At 38.5% G+C, this 12,373-nt stretch overlaps 1 protein-coding gene across 6 annotated transcripts in view; it reads right to left on the bottom strand.

The window, feature by feature from the left end:
* The window catches only part of LOC138184671 (mucin-2), a 330,669-nt gene that overhangs the window by 287,936 nt on the left and 30,360 nt on the right, over nucleotides 1-12,373 (bottom strand). The window contains exon 2 of one of the 6 annotated variants that reach the window (XM_069122808.1): nucleotides 3,905-3,977. The exons of the other annotated variants lie outside the window; for them this stretch is intronic. The gene's annotated coding sequence lies outside the window, so the exon portion shown is untranslated. The remainder of the gene's footprint in view (nucleotides 1-3,904; nucleotides 3,978-12,373) is intronic. 6 annotated transcript variants of the gene reach the window in all.

The following is a 12,373-nucleotide window of genomic DNA, read 5'->3' as shown; positions in this document are numbered from 1 at the left end:
TTCTTGATTACTTGAAACGATACGATGCTTTGTATTCTATTCAAATAATAGCTATGAATACCTCGCTCACGACTATGTCGAAAAAGTGGGACAATCGTAAGCAATACGCCTCCAATTTCAACAAAGACTTTACTCCGTAAAGGGAAATCCGTTGTACGAGCCAGCGATCTTGAGATAAAATTAAATGACCACTTTAAATCGGCCGCCTTTTATACGCCAGCGTCTGAACCACGTGCACCGTGGGTACTCCATTACGACAGCAGGTACAAGCTACAGATAACAATTCGACTCGTGGCGACCGCTTTCACACGCCACTATTGTCAGTGCAATCCCACGTAACGGGACGCAAATCCGGATGTATAGCGCTATGATTCTTTTAAGCGAAATTTCGTTGGTTTAGGATCACCGATGCAAAGTCTAACAAATCTAGAGTCATCCCTACTGGATTTCTCGGTTCCGAGAACAGTCACATGGGAACTCATGAATTTGGGATCAAGTAGGTTGAACTTTCATAGATCAGATATGACTTTTGGATGCGCTTTGACTAAGACTTATATCTGTCGTAACAAATTCTTCACAAATTTGAATCATCCTCCATAAGTTTTATAGATCACCGATTTCTCCTAAATCTTGTTATTTATGCTTGTATTTACCGCCGTATTATTTAGGTTATTAGCAACATAAAGAGAAAACAAAATTTACAATTTGCTACATAATTTGTAACTTAAATATTGCGGCAATTCTTGCAACAGTCTTGTGTCTTTTATTAACTTTTTGTGCTTAAGGAGATATGCTTCCTGGAGTGCAAGATAATGTGTATCATTGTTAACGCAACTTTGCACAATTTGCAGAATGAGGGATCTTCTTTGCTGAGAAGATCTTTCTTATACGTTCTATTGTAATTCGTGCGTAATTTATCTAATGGAGAACATATAAATTTAATCATGATGATCGAGAAACGAACGATCTATATAGATTGTTTCGATTCAGAATTATCCAATTCGTTTGGAAAAGTTGGAATGGCAATCAACATTTTCAAAATTTCCCCTCTTATCGTGTTTAATATTATAAACGTAAAGCGCAGTATAAACTTTATAAAGTCGACGAAAAATAAACAAGAAATTCCATGGAAATAACGTTCGCGGTAATTGGTCCTGTTTGTCTTGACGAGCGAGGATCGTCCATTTAATTCACAAAATACTAAAAATTTGTCGCTCCGTCGACACGAATAAACGCTCCAAAACTCCACTTAATCAAACACATTGTGAAAAGGATTGAATTCGTGTTATAGACGTTTAGGATAAAATCGATCAATTTATCTCAAATGATATTTCTTGTCGTATAGAATGAATATTCTTTTTATCGGAATTTATCACGGGCGTCGAGCAAAGGAAATAAAATATGAAAAAATAATCTTTCTATCCATATTGTTCAACGAATTTAATTCGATCTTTCCGCGAGCTACTGCGTATTTAATATTTTTCGCAGCTTTCTGATACGAGGCTTCCCCTTATATCATCACTACTCAATGAATATTTATGCCAATTCACATTTGTATAAATATCCGCAGTTTAACCACAATAACATTATTTAATTACCATTAATCAGCATAATATCAAACATAACATAATAATATGACTACGTTCATCGTATAATACATTCGTTTCTACATTGCATAGTTTTACATTTTACAATGTAACGGTTCCTCGCCCGTTATATAAACGAAATCAGTAACCAGACGGTCAATTTTCATCAGGAGTGAGTACTCAAACCGCTCAAGCAGTTACCAGGTTCTATCCCTTAACCACCGCCGATAAATCAACACGGGGATCCACGGAGTTTGGAAATGCTTTCATACGTTCCTACGAAATACGTTTAAGAATGCAGTCGAGAGAGTAAATCGAGCTCTCTCGACTTTCCTTCACCGGTAGCCTTAGGTAACTGTACACGAACAGCCGTATCGTGCACAATGCCCGATTCGGCACGCACATTTATCCCTTAACGATTTTAGAAAGTCACGTTGACGACAGCCACGTGCATCAACGGTTCGTTCTCTCTCTCTCTCTCTCTCTCTCTCTCTCTCTCTATCTCTATCTCTATCTCTATCTCTATCTCTATCTCTATCTCTATCTCTATCTCTATCTCTATCTCTATCTCTATCTCTATCTCTATCTCTATCTCTCTCTGTCAAAGAACGTGTATATGACCGCTAATAAACACCGCGAAGGATATATGCAGGTTAAACGTCGCGGAAGTTACCAGCAGAACTAGATCGGAGAAAGGACGAAAAAGAGGAAGAAAGGGAGACGGAGAATTTCGTTTTTAAGACCGATAAAGTTTCAGGGTACCGTGAAACGGAAAACTGTATCGGCGTGCCGTCGATAAATCGATCGAATCGAGAATGGCTGAAAGCTCCTGTCCAATTAATCAATTTATGGAGCCATCCGTCGCGTAACTTATATTTTACGATCGACGTGAAGCGAGCCTCGATCAGCTAGATGTTATAGCATCCACGCGTTTACGTTTACGATGCGATCTCGCGTGATTAAGAGACGCGTTACCAATGCGCGTTATAGCGATATTATCGCTGTCCAAGGGGATACTTGGAAAAGGCTTACTTTGGGGCGGTGTAAGGAGTGAAGAACGTAATGAATATGTACATAAATAGATGTGCGAGAGGTAGAGATATGTATACAGTGACTCGTGAAAGAGTTCGAGCAAATGTATACATCTTTTATGAATATATTATCTGTATTGTACGAAGCATCTTGAGTTTCCATTATCGTTGTAATGGAAGCCGGCTATGATGACTGTATACCTATCAGTAAGATTTCAAACCGATCTAAAAGTGTGCATAAAAGCTACAAGAGATTTGGTACAAGTATATAAATAGTTGGTAGAGATCGCAATTATCTATTAGTACGTAGGCATGTTTAACGCTTCGCGAAGATGCATTCTGATATACTCTGGAATCTCGTGGAGCGCGAGAGTGAATGAAAATCGAATAATAAGGATGATCGCGAGTACTATGCGTGATTTGAAAATTGGCTACGAGATATATTCTGCTCGCTGCGCTTCTAATCTGTAAATGTAAATGACCGATTTGTAGATACAATCATTCCGACTATTTTAAGGTTGTGACCCGGAAGGTGATCTTATTACAGCGTAAACCAACCAAACCTACATTTCTTCCGTTAACCAACCGCAGGCAGACAGTTACAGACAGTGTATATGAATATATGCGTGTGAGACGCGCGTTATGAAAGTAAGATTCCAAGAACTTACAAATTTTCGCGATGTCCGGAAACATCTATAATAAAAGACGACCCTAATATAACATAAATTCTGATCTATTTTCACCCTCACTCCTTCTAAACGAGATACTTCGATCAATTTGGCATACAGAAAAAGGCACGTTAAGAAAAATTCAAACCATTAAACAAGAAGCGTGTGCATCAATTAAAATGTCGTAAATCAAATAAGGCCGTCACCCTACGCACGATGCAATTATTTACATTCAGCCAGTCTTCGCCAAAGGAATAGCGAGGATGTTTGAGATCGATGACGAAAATGTGCGAATTGTGTCACATCGGTTGATTCGTTCTACTTAAATTACGGCCTCGATGCTCTCAATCCTGTCCCCTATTGGATACCGCTCTTTATATTTTACTTTATATTGATATCTTTGCGGTATTTGTGAAATATCTTTTTGGCAAGTAACAGATATCAATCTTTGTACGAAAGGTGATATTTATTAACCGCGTGGGATATTACGGTGGTCGAAATGAATTCGCAGCGTTCAAGGGGAAACGCGAAATTGGTTAATACTATTTTGCAACGGACAAAATACTGTCGAGTCGGCAGTATTCCAAGTGGCGTCAGCAGAGATTGAATTAATCCTTACCGTCGACTGACCAAAGTGCAAGCAGAAATATAAATTGTTTCCAATCTGCTTCTCATTCGTTTTCCAACGAAACCTGAAAAATGAACTCTATTGAAACTAACTATGGGATAGCTTTCCCTCGATAAGATAGCTCTAACGTTTTCTCATATATTTTTGACAGCTTAATTTTCTCAGTAGAATTCGCTTTTACTCTCACAGAGAAAACAAGCTTTTAATCAACTATCAACGACTCTTTTAATATTAAAAATACTAAACACGTTAGAGCGACGAGGTTCGGACTAATTGTACACAAACAGAATGCAAATACTAAAAACGTACAAGTTTTTGGTGAAATCGAAGTTAATTGTTACTCTGATCACACAATTCGGATTTACTCGAATTAGAATCACGTGCACACAGCGTTTAGTTAGAAAGTATGGATCAGCGGTTGCAGCGTTAATCCCAAAATACGTTCTCGAAAGAACAGCAAGGCAACAGGTTAAACAATTCACGAGCAACACCGGCTAACAAAACTGCGAAAAGAGAAAGCTCGGAACGCGTTGCTCTACAAATCGAACACTCTCGTAAACGAACCAGTTCACTCGGAGCGATCGCTATTCCGTTTCGAGTTACCGAATCCGCAAACAAAAGCAAGAAACAACATGAAAGAACGAACGAAAGCAACAAATAAAGCAGGAAGAAATGGAAAAAAGGGAAGCAACGGTTGAATTCGTCGATTTTGGGATAGCCCGTGGCCCCTTAATGGGATTAATAATAGCGGTGAGTGCAGAACTGTAGCACGCTGCGCTGATGCGATGTATGCACGTAGAGGCGGCCAATCAAGGATAAGCCGGGTCGAGTGTGCACGCAAGCGCTTTGCCATGCGCCAGAACGTGCCACATGGCCGCCACCTTGGCAATGCGTTGACCCTAAAGTAGCGCGTTACACCACACTACTACGCTGTCTCGGGCTGCGAGCGTCTAAGCTGTTGTTTCGAGAGCGATCGTACTAGGTAAGTACACTATCGCGCAAAAATCTACAGGAACTAACATAAACTAAAGAATTTCGTTGTATTATCGGCAAATTTAAATATTAATTTATAAATTTAAATTGTATAATTTATAATCTATTCAATCGATATATATAAATATAAAATAGTATTTAATCTCAATTTAAATTTTGTATTTTATAATAGATCAAAATTATCACCTATTCAGTTTTAATATCATTATTGCAATTGAACAAATAAATAAGTAAAAGTAAATTAAGATTAAAACGAACGAATATCAATAATAAATTCAAATTAAAACGAATAAATATGAATAACAAAATCAAATTAATATGTTTAAACTACAAGTACAGATAATTAGATTAAAAACCAGTATGTCGAAAATAATGAAGTATATCTGTATAATCAGTTTCTGTCTAGATAACAAAATTTGATACTATTCATTTTTACTGTTTTAGTCAAGAAAGAATCAAGTGTTAATAGGCTGCGGCTATCCATGCAAAATATTTTTACGAGCACGAACAGAAAAATGCTACGTATGTAAAGATTTGTTTTACCTATCTCGTAAATATTCTAACGAGTACTGTACTTGGGATATTTTATCTATTTTTTATATTACGCACGATAGCGTATACTGTTGCTCGTTTCGACACACGCACTCGTGCGCGGTATAGACAAAGACGAACAGTAATGACGAAGACTAACAAAGACGACATCGTGGGGGAAAGAGAAACGGTAAAGCAATTTCGCGCGCCTCGAGATCGTCGCCAATTCAAATGTTGCTCTTTTTGAAATGCCGCGGTCGACGATATGCGCTCGCGCTCACGAGCTTTTCGCAAAGACGAGGCCACGCGCTGAACGATATTCTAAGATTAGGATAGCGATGCGTTCGGTTTACACCAACGGAAATACCCATGTTTTCCACGTGCGTCTGCCGACCTGCGTCCGTATGTTAGGAAATAATTCCGTTAGAATACGCCGATATATCGTAAAAGTTGAACAGCGACTCGTTAAAGATCAAGGAACGAAACAACGCGTAATGGATACCGAAAATTTGACAATTGGAAAATTTTGAAAATCTGAAGACCCGAGAAACTAAAAGATCGAAATTGAAACGTTGGGTTAATATAATCCTTGACGAGATAGATTAATATTAAATATCTTTTATAAATCATACTTTGACATTACGCGTTACATTACTTTCGTTCTAACGCCTAACGAGACTGTCTTACTTATATACAATTAAAATTTAAACAAATCCTCGAAGAGTTAATAATTTCAATTATCGTTAAATACGCCTGATGAAGTGTGAGATTGTGCTTTATCACGTAATGAAGCATCAAAGTAAATATAGTAAATTCGTTATATAAATAATAAACAGATATACCGACGGAGAATAATATGGAGAAGATGAACATAAAATACTAACGATAGTGGGACGATTATCTTATCGAAAAACCTCTCCGATATCAAACAGCCCGTTGTAAATCAATTATACTTGTTTACCATGTTACACGGCGATCCTGTGGCCTTTACGCAAACGCTGTTTCATCATTACTCAATTTCTGAACACGTTTACCATATAACCATATGTTCCTGGATTTCGTTCAAAACTTAACAGAGTAAATTAAAGAAACAGTAGTGCTCGTGAAATTTATAGTAGCTTTTAATATTTCAGTGGCAACGTAAAGTACTAAATGCACGATAAAGCGCTTAACACGTTCGCTAGCGGCATGACATATGTGTGACACGCGGCTTTTGTTTTGAGAGCCCGACGTTATGCGATCAAACAAAATCTGTTCCGAGCTTAACAGTCGAGCTTCTGTTCAAATAAATGGTCTTGGCTTACAAAATAAATCAAAACTCGGACAGTTATCGCTTATGATAAAAGTAATATTGTATGCAAATATTAGAGACAAAACGTAGTTACGATGCTTAGCTCTAACCCACTATGCTATTACTATGTTATCAAACATGACGGTGTTGGTATGAAACAAATTTATTGTTTCAACGTTTCAATACTATATTTTCATATATCGTTCTCGTTATGTTTGTCGAAAAGTTCAATAACCTGCGATATTTGAAAAATACAAAGGCAGTAATGTAACAATTACATAAAGATATATGTATTGCGTACTATTAGTTAACATTCGACATTAGTGTCGTGTCACCAGTTGTCATAGTGTCAATAAAGTATTTACGATACTTATTTACGAATAAGACACACAAAACTCGCTCAGAAGCCAACGTGTTAAACTGTCAATAAACCAGATAATAAAAAACCACTGAAAAAATGCTCTTTTGCGATCGAAAGAGCATCAACTCGAAATCACTTCGATCTATTCGATGCGTTTATACGGTCCCCGTTATCCACTTTAGATCGGAGCATTCGTTCGTCCCGAGGAGCTATATCTATATAAGCGCATGCCTGCTACATATTCATTTAGCTGGAAGTCGAGAAGATCGTAACGTCGGGACACTCGAACGTGGCGAACGTGGACCGCGAACGTCCGGACATGGCCCGCAAATTTTGATTTTTATCCCAAACGAAATTCAAATCCTCGATCAAGCGGCGTACTGTGCGCCATGGTGGCGCCAGATGAAGGCGACGGGAAGCAGTTTGAGAAGAGGCTTGCAAGAGAGAAGAAGAGATCGTAAAAGCCAGGATGAGAGTGAATATGAAGGGAGGAAGAGGAAAGAAAGATAGAAAGAGGCGGAGGAAACGAGGAGAACCACCTGTAACCGCTTATCCACCGGTACTTATCTCTCGGTGTTTACAGATCGCGGATAAGATTACATATTCGAGATAACGCGCCGGGAACGAACGCGTTACCAAAGTATCGCGGCTCGTTTCTGACCGCACGCAGATCGCCGACCGTCCTTTTCTCATCCTTACGGTAATGAACGGATAATATAAATCTATTATTCGTAGCAAGCTCCGATATTCCAGGGAATTGTTTTAAATCAGTTTACGCGAAAATAGATACCGATCGAGGAAGATATATTCGCGTGAATAATCGTTTCGAACCGTTGTATAATCGTGAGAGTAATCGTGAGAGAGGATTAATACGTTGACCGTGCTTGTTTCCGTGGAAGCAATTAGGTGAACAAGTTAATGGTGGAAATTAATATCAGAAACTGGCTTTTACCGCGACTTGGTCGTATTTAAAAACGATATTTTTATATACATGTTTTCTGTTTATTATTTAAATCCCATAGATTAAAACGATCCGTGTTAAAGTTAATTTCATTGAAATATCGATCGCGTCCGCCGCGTCTCCCTCGCCACGTCGAAATATAACGAAGATATTTCGAGCTGCGGTATTATACGAGTCGCGTTGTATAACAACTTCTACATGGGGAAACATGGAGCATCGAAAAACGTCGATACTTGCGTTTGCTTTGGCGTTACAAACGAAAATAGCCGAAACAACGCGATTGAATAAAGTTACAGTCCATGGGGAAATTAAAATTCGTTTCCATGGTACGGGTTTTATTCCTCCGCCTATACGTATATTTCGATAACTATCAGCGATTGTTCCTCCGTAAATTGAACATCCAAAACATACAAAAATCTGACGATAAAAAAAACGATTCATCGCTTGGACTGTAACAAAAATCGTTGCGTTTCGTGAACGAAAATCTCAATCATAAATCTGTCCTCGATCACATACATGCGTACAACATACTTACAGATTTATGAAGTAGCTCTTAGTAATATGGATGATTGTCGGTGATATTATTGGGATATTAATTATTTCAATATTCGGAAAATTGCTTTCACGAGTAATCATCAAATAATTTGAGAATTGTACAGATTGTTTTGATAAAAGAATGAAAATTTTGGAATGGATAGTAAGGTGAATAAATTGTTTGATCTATTTTCAAAGGCCAATAATACAAAGTAATAATATCGTTGATTAAATAGATCGCATGTAACAATTTCTTTTTTTTTTAATGCTAACGAACTAATTACACAACGTGATATAACATTCCTCGTTACGCCTTGCAACTCCACCAAAGACCAAATCTACCAAGAGCTATAAAGGATTTCTCTTCTGCGGAATTAAAAGATGCTTCTTTATCAAGGCATCAGCAGCGAGAAAAATTCGAGTTTACGTTCTCCCAGTGCGGCAACCAGTTTCCCTTGAAATATTAGAGAGGAGGGGGGGGGGGGCCGCAAGACCGAAAAAGGACTCGATATCTTTACGTGGACTAACCGTGAAGCCACTAGCCCCAAGAACCTTCGCAGACCTTTCCTATGAGGTCGATAACAAATGAAGTCGTTGCTCTGGCTGCGTCCTTCGCGGCCCACGCAGATTCACAGCTCTCAACTCGAACCAACGCGAAGCAGACTCTTTACACGTATCGCAACTACGCTCGTGGTGTATAGCCCGCAACAATGACCGGTGTGAATGAGCGCGTATACAGTACGAACGCAGGTGGGTGGCGCGGCCCATCGTATAATTACGCGACCCCGCGGACGATAAAACGCGACGAAACAGTCCTTATTCAGCGCCTGCGTCAAGGCGCCGCATTACTTTTTTGCAAACCTGAAAATCCGATCTCGGTTCACGTTCACAGGCTAAGTCGTAAGGATAAGACTAAGGGGACTCGTATCGATTTAACGTCACGCGTAAGGGTCTCTTCGAATCGTGTCTAAACGCTCGTCCCTATCTTTATCTTCGATTTAGTAGGTTGCTTCACTACTAACTCGAGTACTCGTTAGTAAACGTGACTCAGAACTAATAAATAAATTTGCAAACGCTTACGCGATGCGTGACTTGTAACAGTAGGCGCATATGTTTGTTCGTTGTACCAAATGTTATTCGAAGTATATCCATTATAACCGAAGATTGAAAATATTGCCATTTCACTAAAAAGATTAGAATATCATGCGAGTTCTTTAAAGAAAAAGAAGGTAAACTTGAAAGAAATGGTTTTAAATGGTGGAAACTAAATGTGTATTCTCGGAAGATCATCGTAATTTTGACGAAAAAGGTTCGATCGCTTCACGAGTACCTTAATCAGAAACTTGCGCTAACTTCCTATTTGCACTATATATACAAGTGAAGTGAACTCAAAGTATACGTTGTATATTCTACTATTGTATAATAAGTTCGAGTATTACTTTTACACGACTCGATTTTTTCAGATATCAAAGTACTTAGTTTACGTCTATGTAGGTACGATCTCTGGGTATACAGATATGGTATACAGCTGTAAAGCTCATAATTTCTTTACTATTAATCGTCGTTTATAGATACAGAAAACGAAACGTAACTCTTTACAGAATAGTAGTGGTATGCCACGAAGCGAAACTGTTGTACTGACTGTTATTCATGAATATTGAAATCGAACCCAGCCGTAAACTCATGTATAATTCATTTATTCCTTGCTTACGTTAAATGTCGAAGAAGAAAAATACATCGCGCAATGATCGCTTAGTTAGAGGAATAAATTGGAAAGATTCGACAAAGATCAATGTCTCTAACCCATATTCGTACAGTCGTTATCTGCATGAGTAGCGTAAGTACATATATCGCTCAGCTGATTCCAGACGCGTCGCGATAAGTCACCGAGATCCTGATCGAGTTTGTGTATGCATGACTAACGTAACCTTGAAACTAATTACCCACTGGCTTGTAAATAGCGAAACACTCGCGACGGTGACCGAGCAAGTTCGCATTCATTGACGCGTGCACCACGTCGAGAACGCCTGCAGCGAGTGCAAGAAAGAGTCAGCGACGGATCGATGTTCGTGTGGAGCGCACGATGCACGGAGTCACGATCGATAAGTAATTAAAATTAAAGAGCTTCACGGATAAGACAATCAAGGTCTACCCTGCTCGTTGCGTAAATACATCAACGATATCGGAATCGACGAATTACTCGAGTGATCGATGTCTGATACGACAATTAGCGGGTAACGCAAGCCCAAACGATCGATATCTGAGTCGCGAGAGCGTAGCAACTAACTATACAATCGCCTTATGTGTATAATCGTTCGATAGCCGTCCATGGTTGACAGTGACAGACTACGTTAAAAATACACGAGTACGATTTTGACCGATTTATTGGAAATCGTTCGATTAAATATTTTATACCACAGATATATTGTCTGATAATATAAAGTTATTGCTTAAGATAAGGATTAATTCCTTGTATAAAGCAATGCATGTTCCGTTTCTATCTCTACCGATAAAAAAATTGACACGAAGAATATCAAACGCTATTTTTTAAAGAAAATTAAATTTAAACGCGGCTTAATAAATCAATTAAAAACCACTTTTTAAACTAACGAACCTGCCACGAACAATGAATATCCGTTCCAGCATCCTGAATGAATAAACAGAAGCGATCCGACGAACGACGGAAACAAAACGATCGATATCTCCTTTACAAACGCGGACGAGCGAATGGAGCTGAAATCGAGGTGGAACGCAAACGGGACGTTCCGCTAGCCCGCGCGAACGAGCTGTGCGCCAGAATAGTGCGAAACGAGAGAGACGCGCGAGATTCCACGCTTTTCGCCCGCAAGAATGTTTACTCGTGAAGAAAGCCCCAGGAAAGATAACCGATAAAGATAAAACCGAGCGGACCAGACATACTGTGTACTAGCGAATTTGAGCAAATCGATTTGCGTAACTTGACATTGCCGATCCAGCAGTTTCCTCGCTGGGCTTAGCACGTGCTTTTCTCTGTTCACCCTTACTTGTTTGGAACTTACACACGAGTCATTCCACGTTTTTCCGACGCACAATATTTTTGATCGCGGATAACCAAAGAAACGAACGCCAGGTTATTGGACACGTTTATTTTTTCGACAGACAGGGATAATCGTCATTAGAAATTGGATACGGTCGATCGTTATTGAATTCATATTTATAAATATAATTAAAAAGAACCTAGGGAGAAAATTATTTTACCTACAACGTATCGAAAAATATTTTAGATATTCTATATATATATTTCTATATGTTACATGTATTCTGTATATTTCTTCGTCTTCAAATTCTTCGTAAATACAGAAAAATTTGTAATCTGTCTTTTATGTTGCATATTAAAGTATCGGTTATGTTTGTAAGAATATAGAGTGGTCAGTTTGATTATAATTGAGAGAATAATCGTTTATCATGTTATGTTGATCGCTCAGAGTTACGAAATATGCCATTGAAGAACATTTTAGTATTTTTTCAGTGATAAGCTAAATCAGTCTTTAAACATTGTGGATACTTTATCTAATAGGATTATTCAAATGATACCACGTTTACGAGGCGAAGTTGAGAAATGCAACCGGCAATGTATATTGACTTGCAACATTCGAGATTTTCTTTTTTTTTTTTTATCATCACTCAAAGCGATACGAGTTGAATTTTTCCGCTTGGAATAGATCGCTCGTTCGAAACAATAACCGACAGATTTGTATGCCGTATTTTTCGTTAACTAAAAATACGAAGGGCTATTAATACGAGTGTTCC

Source organism: Bombus flavifrons, chromosome 11, assembly GCF_040668555.2.
Source record: "Bombus flavifrons isolate JBK064 chromosome 11, iyBomFlav1_principal, whole genome shotgun sequence".
NCBI classification, from domain to species: domain Eukaryota; kingdom Metazoa; phylum Arthropoda; class Insecta; order Hymenoptera; family Apidae; genus Bombus; species Bombus flavifrons.
This window is presented reverse-complemented; position numbering and strand designations above follow the sequence as displayed.